Source organism: Barbus barbus, assembly GCF_936440315.1.
Source record: "Barbus barbus genome assembly, chromosome: 44".
In the NCBI taxonomy this organism is placed as follows: Eukaryota; Metazoa; Chordata; class Actinopteri; order Cypriniformes; family Cyprinidae; genus Barbus; species Barbus barbus.
The window spans coordinates 6,482,386-6,498,110 of NC_136722.1; positions in this window are offsets into that span (position 1 = coordinate 6,482,386).

Here is a 15,725-nt window from a genome sequence, read left to right on the forward strand (position 1 = left end):
TAAATAAATCACAGACGTCATGTAGTTGAATTCATTGAAAGGTGCGCATTTTTGGCCGTTTTAGACGGTCTGCTCCAGCACACAGACGCGTTTTAGGTATTCATCTGACCAAAAGGTTTGATCCTGGGGAAACACGCACAACAGCGGCTGTGTTTTGTCACGATTGTCTTCATAATTGATCCGCTTTTATTAAAACAATGCAGTGCGAAGTTACTGTATTCAACAGCACGGTCCCTTGAAATATTTTAGTATATTTTTTCCCCCCTTCTAAATATCTTAACATGTATTTAGCTTAAATATTGTTTGTTAAGCGTTTACAAAGTTGTCATGCCTGTCGTTGAATTTTATAACATATATTTCACCAAACCTAAAGGACAGAAAATTAGGTTTAGCATAAGTCCGCGTTTCAGCTAAAACGCAAGAGAACTGAGATTTCTTCACTGAGATAATCTACAGAATGTGAAACAAACTCATTAGAGTTACATTAGAGTTTTGGATTCTAGCGCATGTCGAATATTGTTTGTTACTGTTTCACAGGTATAACACCTCATTATTTGAAGACTCATAGGCTGCTGTATAAATCACAAAGTTTTCCACTGTAGTAGGGCGACTCTGAAACCAGACCAAAAATAAATAAATTAGCTTGAGACTTAGTCGTAGCAGTATGACAATTGTTGTTTTTATCTTTCTATGATTTGTTTGTGTTGTTCCGAACCACGGTTTCATTTTACCTATTGTATCGTCATGTGTGATTGTAAAAGTTTTGTCTGTGAGTGTCTTGTTTTTTTTTTACAAACAGTACTGCTGTAATGTTAGCGAACTCTTTGCGTTCGTCAATATTTATGCAAATTTGCTTGATGAAATAAATATACCCTCTTCATTCACAATATTGTATCAGGTATAAGATACAAGATCCTTTCTTATTACATTGATAACAAACAAACAAAAAACTTACTATCTGTACCGCTTAAATAGTTACCTTTAAACGTTTTAAATAATGACATTTTTATGAAGTCAGAGAACAGAACAAGGAGTTGTGACAACCTTTTATTTCAACAATATATCGTTGAGTATACAATCATACATTGAAGTAGTGACAAATTTACAAAGAAGCGGTAGTAACGACATTATACCGGTGGTCTAGCCAGAAAAGAAAATCTCTGCAGACAAACATGTTTTGCTCAAATATAAAATCAACCAGCGATTCAACAATTTCACACGTTATAGAATCACAATTTTTTGCAGCCAACGACGTGCATAAATCTGTTATGCACGTACACAGACAGAGAACCTCGTTAATGTCCATTTCATCCTCACATTCGGACGTTACATCCAGAATTTTTCTGGTTATTAAAAAGGCAGACTCTTTGCCGGTGAGAAACATGCTACTCAAATCAGGCCATGGGTTATTTTTCAGGCTTCTTACAATATCCATTTCGTTCTTGAGATTTTTTACACGCTCTGTATCCCCCGCACAATCGTGATTCGGATCGCAAGCATGCTCGATGACCGTTTGCATCAGTTTGATCATCTGTCCTCGGTAATGCGGTTTAACAGCGGGGTCTATGACGTCTTTTACAAGACACGTTTTTCCAGTACCGTAGTCGGACTCCAGTCGCACATCCGCGACATCGTCAGAACTCCGGTCACGATCCATTAGCTTTTGCACAGCGTCAGACGATTTTTCAGAATTCGATTCTTTCCAAGAGATACGTTTTGTCCCCTAACCGATATAGAACGTTGTCCCCGTTTCCTAAAATCTTGATTGACCGTTTTAATCCGCGATGGTCCTGTGGAATTTCGCTTTCAGTTTCCGGTTTATGGTTCAGATCCGCCGAGGCGTTATCAGTAGAAACATTGCGGGGGGCGTCAGGCTCAGATGAATTGGATTCTTGAAGCTGATTCTGTCGATCCATGTATATAACGTTTTGATTGTTTTTGGTAGCTCCGCCGTCTGCACTTTCAAACCTGGTAGCAACGCCGTAACTGAGTTTGTCAGGCCAGTCATCGACGGTTTTAGATTTCGGAACCGCCCTCAACCTGTTGGCTGGTGTACAGGGTGGGTGGGGTTGTCGCCAGGAATTCCTAAACATCGGTCACGGCTAAGATAAGTTTTTTGTTTGTTTGTTATCAATGTAATAAGAAAGGATCTTGTATCTTATACCTGATACAATATTGTGAATGAAGAGGGTATATTTATTTCATCAAGCAAATTTGCATAAATATTGACGAACGCAAAGAGTTCGCTAACATTACAGCAGTACTGTTTGTAAAAAAAAAACAAGACACTCACAGACAAAACTTTTACAATCACACATGACGATACAATAGGTAAAATGAAACCGTGGTTCGGAACAACACAAACAAATCATAGAAAGATAAAAACAACAATTGTCATACTGCTACGACTAAGTCTCAAGCTAATTTATTTATTTTTGGTCTGGTTTCAGAGTCGCCCTACTACAGTGGAAAACTTTGTGATTTATACAGCAGCCTATGAGTCTTCAAATAATGAGGTGTTATACCTGTGAAACAGTAACAAACAATATTCGACATGCGCTAGAATCCAAAACTCTAATGTAACTCTAATGAGTTTGTTTCACATTCTGTAGATTATCTCAGTGAAGAAATCTCAGTTCTCTTGCGTTTTAGCTGAAACGCGGACTTATGCTAAACCTAATTTTCTGTCCTTTAGGTTTGGTGAAATATATGTTATAAAATTCAACGACAGGCATGACAACTTTGTAAACGCTTAACAAACAATATTTAAGCTAAATACATGTTAAGATATTTAGAAGGGGGGAAAAAATATACTAAAATATTTCAAGGGACCGTGCTGTTGAATACAGTAACTTCGCACTGCATTGTTTTAATAAAAGCGGATCAATTATGAAGACAATCGTGACAAAACACAGCCGCTGTTGTGCGTGTTTCCCCAGGATCAAACCTTTTGGTCAGATGAATACCTAAAACGCGTCTGTGTGCTGGAGCAGACCGTCTAAAACGGCCAAAAATGCGCACCTTTCAATGAATTCAACTACATGACGTCTGTGATTTATTTATTAAAGACCTGTTTAGAGACGCGTACAAAGAAAATAGTGTTTCCACACCATCTTCAATTTGTAATGTGCAACTTTGTGTTCTAAATGACATAGATGTACATGTAACGGAGAAACGGTAAGATCGGGGGATGCTTGTGTCTGATGGCCGCTTTGTAGACAGAGCAGAAAAAGATCTGCAGTACATCACAATCTCGGTTTAAACAAACTCTTGTACAAGGATTATTCTTTTATTATCTTATAATGCATTTGTTCATGTTTTCCGGCAAGCAGTCGCGACATGATTGACCGAATTCAGAGAATAGTCTTCATCTAAAAAACAATGAAAAAGTATAGAGTGGTATCAATATATTTAGAAGAGAGGATTTCAGTATTAGTTGTTTGTTATAAGAAAAAAGTAATTTAAAACAACATTTACAAAAATAAACCCAGATGATCATGAGTGGGTTTTCTGTATTCATATGATAATTTTCTTAGTGACTCGGACTCTTGAGTTACATAGGAAGCATAAAAAATCCTTAATATTTTGTGTCTGTAGCCTTTTCAAGATCGCGTACAACTTCAGACTTTACTGAATGTGTAACTTTGAGTACGATGGTGAGATACGTTGCAGCTGTAAGTGTAAAACAGTACGCCTTAATGAAGTCTCACATCAAATAGATGTATAATTGTCCTAAAAAAGAAATACCGACTTAGTCAAACACTCACAATACATTTTTCTTAATTTTCATTTATTTCTATAAACACCGAATGCTGATGGTTCTCAGAGGGAGGGTCTCACCTACAGTACAGCGTAATGGCATATGTAGTCCAGCAAACAAAATGTGAGCCGCGTCATCCGTAATGCCGATCGTCTGACTTAGTAAAATGCCAGTCGCAATAGATCAAGAGGCGGATTTCTGTATTCTGTAGGCATTAGAGCAATTTTTCTTAAATGGTGTATACAGTTTTGCATTTTGTAATTCAATGATTTTTAGTCGATCGGCTTTGCGCAAAGATAATTCCTATGTAAAAATTATGTTTGAATTCTTTCTATAACCTTTACAAAGCGTGGAACATCATAGTTCTCAAAATATTGTTTGCATTACATCTAACAAAAATGACAGAAGTGGAGAAACAAAGATGTTTACCGCATGCACGCATTGTAGATGCTTAGGTACGCCAGAGATGTTGCTTTATTTGACTCACAGAAGATGGCGATAGTGACCGATAACACTCTTTAATGTTTAATGTCGTTGTGTTGAAAAAGATTCAGTGGACAAACGCCTCAAGGGAAATAATTTGAAGTGGAGGTTTGTCTTGTGAACGTACACATCGTAGACAGACCAGAAAGATGTCCTTTAGTGTTGTTTAGTCTTAAGCGGTGTCATGTAGAAGGACTGTCGTTTAATCGTTGTTGTATTTCTTTTGAGAATTTAACCCCGTTAACCCGAATTACAGAATGATGCAATATCGCAAAACGATCAGACAAATCTGAACGTAAAACACAGGATTTCATTTTTTCACTTAGAGAATTTGTTCAAATGTTATCAATTAATTTAACTCTTGCAGGTTTATGATTGAATAAGAGGAAAATAACAACTACAATAAAGAATGTCGCAAAATCTGTAGTAAGGGTATCAAATTTCTCGGACCCGGTATGTTATTGTGACGAATAATAATAATTTTGTCCTCCCTCCTGATCCATCTCAGCTATCGTTGAGGGTTTGTCTGTCTGTCGGTCGTGTTTTTGATCGTATGTACAGAACGTGTTAAATCGACGCACAAACTATATGCGTGATGGATGTTTATGCGTTTTGAACATATTTTCATATTGAGAATATTGAGAACTTGTTGGTAATTTACACGTCGGGAACTTGCAGACAACATTCTGTTTGACAGCATTCGATTTTAATCGTTTTCATAAGAGGAATGTATTGAAGCTGTTGTTTAACAAGTTTGAAATGTTGTAATGTTTCTGTTTAACTGTATTACATTCGGCATGCTGTAAATAAACCTCGTAGTAGGTTATTATTTTGAGTATTCCGTGTTAACAAACTTTACTTACTTTAGTGGTTCTTTGTACGATTTCATAATAAAAGCATCAAAATTGTTAACAGACTATTACCTTTTATATTAAAACTTAATAAAAACGTTAAGTAACGCACAGTTGTGTAAGACACGTACCAAAACATCACGTTAATATGTTATCCCACCTTTCACACCCATTTTGATTACAGCGAGACGACTTAATGAGACAAAGAATTGGTTATTTGAACCGAATCACTGAACCGAACTGTGGGAAAGAATCGTTTCGCAGAAATGAATTGGACTTCACGTCGCTAACAGAGACCACAAAAAGGGTTTACATCATCACAACACGGAAAGGTGCGTGTACTTCACAAAAGTGTGGAAATGCGTGTCTTTTTATATCTGTGCACCCGTATAATCAGAAGTCCTATGGTTTAGAGCGCTGTCACGCACGAGCATTTTGACATATGGATCCCCGACGGCCACGTTTGTAGTCTGAGGTGTATGCTGGGTATTGTGGTTCGCTGACCTGAAAGGCCGCAACGTTTGAAGGAGGTATTAGTTACACGCGTTCAATATAACATCTTTGTAAAAACAAAAAGAATTGTTAAAACGTAGCTATTTAGCGTAAACAAATATATATATATCTATATATATATATATAGATAGATATATATAAGAAGAATAGGATATACTTAGGGTAAAACAGATTTGACGTGTATATGTTGAAACGGAGCACCCGTTGTTGCGTTATTTCGTGAAATAGCGTTAGGATTTGGTTGTGTTCTTATATTTTTCTAGCTTCATCATAAACTATAAGCAAGACCTTGTAATAATATGTTGAACATCTGATAAGTCGGTCGATATCACATCCAGAGTTTAGCCTACTGCGGTGCTATTTTCTGCAGCGGTTGTACTTGTTGTTAGAATGCTTCAAATCGCTTCCAGACTTGTTTTATGAGCGTACCCTTGTTTGTTAAACTACTCGTGAGCGACATTGTTAACATTTTTAGAGTTAAACAGGTTAATGAGCTCTTTCAGCATCTATAGTATAACTCCGTTATAGGGTTTTAGCTACAGCTGAATGATAAAACAAAGAAAATAATTTGTTGCCAATTTGCAGCTGTCCGGGAAAGCTCTGTGTGTGTGTGTGTGTGTGTGTGCGTAAGAGAGTTTGAATAAAAAATGTTTTAGATAAAGACGTGATTAACTACAACCATCCTAAATTAGAAACACAACACTATACGGTTTTCCCCCAAAACCGGTTGTTCAACACATTTTAAAAAGTCGTAAGAAAGTTTATTGTGTTTTGAAGAGAAAGTCAGATATGGTATATAAATTAAATCTTTTATTATTGATTGATATGATAGAATCACACTGAATTTATCAGAATCAGAATGAGTTTTATTGGGCAAGTATGTTTACACATACAAGGAATTTGTTGTAGTGACAGAAGCTCCACAGTGCAACAGAAGGACAGTAACAGGACAGGACACAGGTAATGAAACAAAATAACAGGAAATAGCCAATAACCAGTGTACAAAGCAGCAAAAAAAATAAATAAATAACACAATATATAATATATAATATAGGCGACTATGTATGTACAGGTCAAGTATGTGCAATTAGAAATGAGAAAATAAAATAAGTGAGTTTGGTGAATGGCTAATGTATTAGTTGTGTGTTCTACGTTTATTTATTGAGTGTTCATGAGATGTATTGACTGAGGGAAGAAACTGTTCCTGTGTCTGGTCGTTCTGGTGCTCAGAGCTCTGTAGCGTCGACCAGATGGTAAAAGTTCAAAGAGGGAGTGTGCTGGATGTGAGGGGTCCAGAGTGATTTTAGCAGCCTTTTTGCTCACTCTGGATAAGTACAGCTCTTGGAGAGTGGGGAGGGTTGTACCAATGATTCGCTCAGCAGTGCGGACTACCCTCCGTAGTCTTCTGAGGTCAGATTTGGTATGAACTGAACCAGACAGTTATTGAGGTGCAGAGGATGGATTCAATGATGGCAGAGTAGAACTGTTTCTGTAAGTCCTGTGGCAGGTTGAACTTCCTCAGCTGGCGAAGAAAGTACAGCCTCTGCTGGGCCTTCCTGACAATGGAGTCAGGAAGGTTATGTATTAATGGTGTTTTGTGTATTCATCGGTTACTGTATACATGTACGAGAGAAATGCATACGCACGATTGTTTTATAAAGCTTTTAGTCTGTCATTACAAATATCTTAAAGAGTAAAGCCTTTCACACATTCTGTTTTCATTTGTCTCAGGATTCTGTTACACAAAAACCACTCGAGCGTGGACACAAATCCTACGTGGAAGCTAAAAAGATGACTTTTTAAACTATTTTACAGACACTTAACACATCTGTATCAGTAAGATCTTATCATAAACCATCAGACACGTCAGGTTGTGGTGTGATAAGATGGACTTATCAAATATTTGCATGTTTCTTATATCAGTTATTTGATCAAATCTTAGTCAAATAAACCTATATAGACCAGTTGTTTTTATTTTAATAGAACATTATACTGTGAACAAATGCTACATTTAAACTCTGCGGTTAATAATACCGTTTTTAAGGTGAGAAAGAAAGTCTAATCTGTTGTAAAGATCCTGAGAAGCATTTGTGGGACCTTATACTTTTGTTGCAGACAACCTTAAGTAATTTTCAGTCTAATATAGGTCCAATTCCTAAAGAAAAATCTCTGTAAGAGTCTTGCTTTACTCAGAGGATCGTTTGACTGCTTCTAATCCTTGCTCTGGTCTAAAGGATCATGATTTTAGGTTTGTTATAAGTTTAGGTTAAACTTATTTGTTAAAACAAAAGTTGTATCATTGTTTAATCATGCTGCTTTTCATCACCTTGTAAAGATACCCAGTGTGATTCTAAACGTTCTTTAAAAAAGGTTTGTATGAGACATCATAAGTTTAAATATTTAACTGTATGGTTGTTTATGTGGATGTTTACGTGTAGATATGTTGAATGTTTGTGTGTGTGTGTGTGTGTGTGTGTGTGTGTGTGTGTGTGTGTGTTTGTGTTGACGGTTGAAAAATATATGAGTGAAACAAAGAAATAATAGGTAAATGAAGTAAATTAAAGAATGTTTTCCTATAGACCGTCTTATTAAAATCGTCATCTTTGGGGACCTGTATTTATTTAAGTTTGTGGTTATCGCCTTCTTTTTCTATCTCATCACTTCCTGAACGTTAATTTAAACCCCACCATTCGAATAGATTATAAATACATTATAAATACTCAATTCTCAACTACACTTCCTTTGACCGGGTTGGGAAGTTTTGTCTAAACCTTCGACAGAGACGCACAGACACACGCGCATAGGTGCACATCGTAAAATAGATGCCATAGAGATGCTTTGATCGCTGAACATGTTAGAAACACCGTCTGTTTTAATCAATGGACCGCGTTCTAACAAAGTTTACGACGCCAGATCCCCTCAAAAACTCATTAGATTGCAAATGAGTTGAATCCCCAGAAACTTTAGCTATTTTACAACGTTGATCAGATAACACCGTTTCAGTGCCCGTGCGACCAGACGCGCAGCACACTTTCTCATTCGGTCGCTCTGCGTGAGACATACATTTACATTCGTAAGATGTTGTAGAAAAAAAAAAAAAAAGTTTACCACCCCTCTAATTATGACTGAAAATCCAAAACATTTGCTATCATTTCAGTTTCTTCCCGCACGTGTATTTTAACCGACGCAGCACACTAGAAGTTTTAAGATTGACAATATCAAAGAGTAAATAAATAAAAGGTGTTAAGTGTGAATAACTAAAATAAAATAAGACAAACAAACAACATTTTTCCCCTGTGGGGCGTTTGTTTACAAGAAGGTTATGTAACCTTTTAAAGTGAAAAGTTTTATGATGAATGGTGAACGGTTTCATTAATTGAGAAATGTAAAATATTTATAAAATAACTTTGTTCTAATGTTAAAACATTACTTTAATTTCTTTAACATGCAAATCTTCAGACTCTCCTTACAGCGTTAGAGGGCGGTGCTGTGGGTGTGTCCTGACAGCGGCCCGCAGCTCATTCTCAGTTTTGACACAGAAGCTTGAGGTTGTGTAAACGGACGCTGCGTAAGATAGACATTTGTTTAACTTTTCTAAGTTGGGACAAATGCTAGGTTTTCAATTGTAATGCGAGAAGATTTTTACAGCTATCTTATGCTGGTGTTTTAACGGTCTGATATTTTTTATTTCACTTCACGGTAAGAGAACTCGTCTCTATATTATTTAACTTTATGTCTGTTATAAAGTCAAACTATTTTTTTAAAAGCAAGACATAGTTTTTTGATAAATATCTTATTGTTTTAACTAACGCATCCGATTCTTTTTTGTTATAGATAAACGAACGTGCTCGCAACTCTTCTATTTATTTAACTTTGTCAAACGATCTAGTTTTAAATTCTAATGATAGGAAATAGCTTATCTAATGCTTTTTTATTTGTTTTAGTTTTTCCTAAAACTGTTTTAACAAGACTAGTGTCCACTTGTAAGGGAAAAACACGCGTACCATCGTAAGATAAAAACGAATCTATATTATCTAACTTTGTACCTGTTATAAACTCACAACTTTTTAAAACCGCAAAATAGGTTTAAACGAACGCGCTCACTTCTTCTATTTAACTTTGTCAAACAACTAGTTTTAAGATAGTATCTAATGCTTTTTTGGTTTTATTTTCTACGTTTTTCCTGTTTTAAGTCTACACTTGTAGGGAAATAAACAGTCTTTGTACGTTTTACGTACATGTTTGATGTTTTTTTTTCTTGATGTGTATGTGAAAACACTTTAATAAAATATCCCTTTACCCATTTAACACAAATTCATCATTTAAAGTTTAAAGCACATAACATTGGCCCCACACACACACACACACACACACACACACACACACACACACAGTCATAAATTCTTAAGTTCACCATAAGGTCAATAAAATGGCCGCTTAGACCCGAGTGGGGGCTAGGGGTGTACAAACAGGTGTCCAAACAGGTGTCCAGTTATGGGAGGGGGGTGGAATTTTTATGAGGGTAATAAATCAATAATCATGACACAAAGTGAACTACCATCTCTCTACTTTCTCCTAAGCCTTCTCTGAGTCATTTAAAGGTTTATTGGCAAACTTCAGATGAGTCTGTACATGTGCCTTCTTGAACAGGGGAACCTTTCTGTAGGATTTCAATCCATTATGGCGTTAGTGTGTTAATAACAGTTTGCTTGGTGTCTGTGGTCTCAACTGCCTTTAGATCATTAACAAGCTCCTCCCGTGTAGTTACTGATCCCTCACCTTTCTCATGATCATCCTAACCCCTTGAGGTGAGATCTTGCATGGAACTCCAGACCAAGGGCGATTGATGGTTATTTTGTATTTCTTCCATTTCTGAATAATCCCAACAACTGTATCCTTCTCACCAAGCTTCTTGCTCATGATCTTGTAGCTCATTCCAGCCTTGTGCAGGTCTATAATCTTTTCCCTGATGTCCTTTGAGAGTGAGATGAGACTTTTTCAGGACTTACATTTCAAAAAGTTAAATTGTCAAGCACTTTAAGCACCTTGTATGAAACCTGGGCAAAGAGATAAAAGTATGGGGCTGTTTTTCAGGGGTTGGGCTATAGGCCCTGTATTTCCAGTGAAGCGAAATCTTAAGGATTCAGCATACTGAAACATTTTGGACAATGCTATGTTTCCAACTTTGTGGGAACAGTTTGGGGAAGGCCCTTTTCTATTCCAGCATGACTGTTGCCCAGTGTACAGAACCATGTCCATAAAGACATGGTTGGGTAAGTTTGGTGAGAAACTAGCCCACCGGCTGAAACAACTCCATATTAAAGGTACAGTATGCAGTTCAAAATATTGGAGAGAGTTGTTTGTCCATGCGGGTTGCCAGATTGAGGAGACGCAATAGGAAAGAGCCTTACAATGTTAGCTAATGAGTTGATTTGCCCATGTTTTAATATCCATCTGGTCATAGAGCTTTTTAGATATATACCAAGGCTTTTAAGGTTGGGTAGAATCTGCAATCTCTGACCCAGTTCATCTGTTGGCTTCCATGGCAACAATATCCTGTGTTTTCCACCTACTGGCAACCCAGGGTTTCGAAATACTATTGGGTAAATCGGAAGTGGGCGGAATCACAGACCAAAACAAAAACAGACATTCTGACACTGAATGCACATTACAAAATATAATAACTAGCTGGCTATAGCATTGTTTTTTTTTTTTGAGAAACAAGTATGTGAAATTTGCATGTTTCCTAAATATCTTAAAACATATTACGGTATATGATTTATGTACATAAAAAATGTACATACAGAACCTTTAAGTATCTGTATTTAGAATGCAGTGTCATTAAAGTCCTGTTGGTGTAATTGTCTGGTGTCCCAATATTTTTGTCCATATAATGTGTTTAAAAAACAATGATGTTCTTATTAGGGATTATCTCAAACACCCTATTGGGATGCATCCTGAGAATATTGAAGGACTTTCCATGTATGCTGGACACTTTAGTTTTGTAAAGAAACATACATGAGCATTGTTGATGGCACATGTGGTAAAGAATGGCTCACTTACGCAGTCGCAAGAATATTTTATCATATTATCATAAAAGAGAATGTCAAATCAGGACTTTACACAACTTGACTTCTGTTAATATTGTCAAAATGCCTTTATTACATCCAAATTCTTCAAAGAAACCTTTTAATTTGCGTGACTCTTCAATCCAATATTCAACGTTATTCCATATGCACATTGTTAAAGAATTAAATATCACACTTATCCAATATTACTCTCACACACAATACAACAAACTAGAATGCTTCCAAGTTCCAACTAGCAATGCACTGATGATGTGTTGCCAGTGTATTGTTATCGGCCAATTAAAATGATCTGCCCAATCCGAAATTGGTTGGCTGTTTTAAAATCTTATTTACACATGCAACTGTGGCTCTGTGGATTCCACGTGACCACAACAGTCTGTGCCAAGCACAGTAAAGAGAAAATACAGTCACATGATGGCATAGATTGAGGCCTGTTTCATACTTTACGAGTGACAAAGGTCTCTAGCATCCAGAATTCCCAGAACCACACTTACATATCTAACTACCCCTCTATTTCTTTCTCCTGACCACTGGAGCAATGATAAACGCTTGTAAATTGAAAATTCTTCATCACTCAAGTGTCACCTAAAAGTGTCTTCAGTTGCGTTCAAGTGACTTGTTATGCTTCTGAGGTTTGGTTAAGTAATTCATAGTAAGTATTAATAAAGCAAGATGCTTTGAAATATGTGAAATGTATGGATTATTTAAATTCAAAAGTACATGAATTAAAGCATGTTGCATCCAATTTAGAACAAAAAGGCCTCGGCATAGGATGCTCCTGTGTTTCCTCCCTCAAGCAACCTCAGGAAGCTCCCTCCCGCCATCCTTAATTATCACCTCTGCATGACGATATATCCTTCATGTCGGACTTTTTGATCGGTTTCCAGATTAAATGATTCAGAAACATTTGTCTTAAGTGTACATTTTTCAAAATTGAGATTTATACAGCATCTGAAAGCTGATGTATGGTTTGTTAGGATAGGACAATATTTGGCCGAGATACAACTATTTGAATATCTGGAATCTGAGGGTGGGAAAAAATCTAAATATTGAGAAAATCACCTTTAAATTTGTCCAAATTAAGTTCTTAGCAATGCATATTACTAATCAAAAATTAAGTTTTGATATATTTACGGTAAGAAAGTTACAGAATATCTTCATGGAACATGATCTTTACTTAATATCCTAATTATTTTTGACAAAAGTTTATCATTTTGACCCATACAATGTATTTTTGGCTATTGCTACAAATGTACCCCAGCGACTTAAAGGAGACATATTATGCCCCTTTTTGCAATATGTAATATAAGTCTCTGGTGTCCCCAGAATGTGTCTGTGAAGTATCAGCTCAAAATACCCCACAGATCATTTATTATATAACTTTGAAAATGCCTATTTTGAGTGGAAGCAGAAACGCTCTGATTTTGTGCCTGTTTCTTTAAATGCAAATGAGCTGCTGCTCCGCCCCCTTTCCAGAATAGAGCTGCGCCATTTCAGCTCGTACCTGCTAAAAACATCTGGGGCCTCATTTATAAAACGTTGCGCAGAAACCGTTCTAAATTTGTTCTAAGATCATTTCGCAAAAGTGCGTAAGTGCGGTTCAGAGAAAACGAACGTGTGCACAAAAACACGTGCGTACGCCTCTCTTCCAGATGTGACATTTATAAATCGCAAATGATCTTGAAATTGTGCGCAGCTGACTGGTGTCAGATCTCCGCCTTGCAAACGCCCCTAATTAGTTCACGTTAACTAATACAGGGTTCCCACTCTTTCATGAACACCAGATTCAAGGACTTTCAAGGACTTTTTAAGCACCATTTATTTTATATCAAGCACCTATCAAATTCACACGCCAGCGAATGTAGTGTCATGAAAGACCTTACAGTACTAAACATTTTACTTACACTTAACATTTACATTAAAAATTTCAGAGTAATAATGTTTTGAATGTGTAGGTTTCATAAATGTAGACCGTTTTGAGTAGTCGTGTTCGAAGAATTTAATGAAATCCATTGAAGTTAATACTGGTAATATTCAAATACAATTTCTAAAATATTTTTAGAAAAACAGCAAACTACAAAAAACAAAACTGTTTTTTGCTGTAGTTCTTGTACAAGATTTAAATTTGAAAGAATTTCACAATTTTTAAATTAATAAAAATTGGTTAAATGTTGTAATAACACTGTAAACCTGTTAACATTAAAATTAGCATGTTCTCTCAATAGAGACGTTACTCATTAATAAACAACTCAAGTCAAAATTATTTTGTAAATCCCATTTTTTTCATCTTTGACCTAGAGGAATGCAGCTGCTCAACATTTCAATATTTTTTTTTTATATGTCATGAACATTTTAAACATTGTACATGTGCAAATTTGCAAATAAATATAAAGAAAAGAAATAAAAAAAGGACTTTCTATTTGCTTTTAAACTGTAAACGCGTTCCACTAAGCAGTTTTTCTTATTTTTCAAGTTCTACATTTTCTCCTTCGCTCCATGTCGCAGTAAGTTTTGGGAGTTCATTTTTAGTCCATCTCCTATCCTGAAAAGTCTGTCTTGCAGAGATTGACTAAAAATGAGCTCCTAAAACTTACTGCTATTCTGGAAGATAAATTCTTCAAACAGTGGTACAAGAGGATGTGGTGCTGGTCCATCAAGACTCACTCTAAACCAGAGTTAATTTCGTTGACGAAGACTTTATCATAATTTTCATCAACATTTTTTTCACTGACGACAACGAGACGATAATGAACGAAAACTCTTTTTGAATGACAAAAATTAAGACAAATCTATCTATCTAATCTAAAATGTTAGGGAGGGACAATTTGGGAAGAGATTCATTCAGAACGAATCTGCTGCATAGAAGGTTAGATGCAAACATATGAACCGGCGGGACATACGCTAAAATACACTTGCTGCACGGCGCATAAAACATAAAAAAATGTCAATATGTGGGAGTAAGAGGAGAGCAGACATATGCATAAATCTGACGACGCAAGAGAGAACTCAATTCGGTCTGGTTTTCTGAGTGCAGACACTGAAGCATACACACACAGAAAGTGCGTCTCACAGCACGTGAGTACTCTTTCACGTTGCATGAACGGAGAAATACACACAAAATGATGTCGAAATGTCCGTTTTGACGAGTATTCACGTAAACACAGCTGTGAGCGTAAACAGTAGGGAGAACGTGTATCAGTAGGCCTACATTGCATCCGTCACCATGCATTCGGTTTTAAAGGGATAGCAGCCTAATTTAGTTGCTATTGTCTGAGTCATTGATGTTAATCAAACAACAAAAGAAAGACATACAATCACTCACTGCTCTTGACTGAAAAACTTTAGTAGCCCTAAAGATTAATCTAAATGTATTTATAGAAATAAATATGTCTGCTTGAAAGAATGATAAAAAGTTGTTATAAAGAATGCATAATTAGCCTATTTATAACCATTGGTATTTCATTAAAAAGAAGACCATATTCTTGTTCTTTATGAGAAGTGGTTTTATTTAATTTTATCAAAGGCATGTTGTGTGTCACCGCAGTTAAATTGCAGTCTATCATTTGGAAATTTTTGAGAAATGCTTAATAAATGGACTGCAACTAAACCCATTAGATTTTAGCTGACTAAATTTACTGTAGATTTAGTCGACTAAAAATCTTATATTTAGTCAACTAAAACGAGACTAAAGCTAAAAACAACTCAGATGAGTAAAATATGACTAAAACTATATGGCATTTTAGTCAAAAGACTATGACTAAAACTAAATCAAAATTTGCTGTCAAAATTAACGCTGCTCTCAACTTATCCGTCTATAAAGCCTATAAAAATTAGTCTTCATGTATTTAACAACACTTCAGCATGTTATTCTCATTAAGTGAGGGTCATTTTTAGGATTTTTTACGCAAGCAAAGTCTCTGAGAACCTGACATCTTATAATTCTGGAGACTCCAGGAAGGTTGCCGTTCTGGAAAATGGTGGTGCTGGAGACTAAATGTTTGATGGTTTACACCTAATTCTTCACATTAA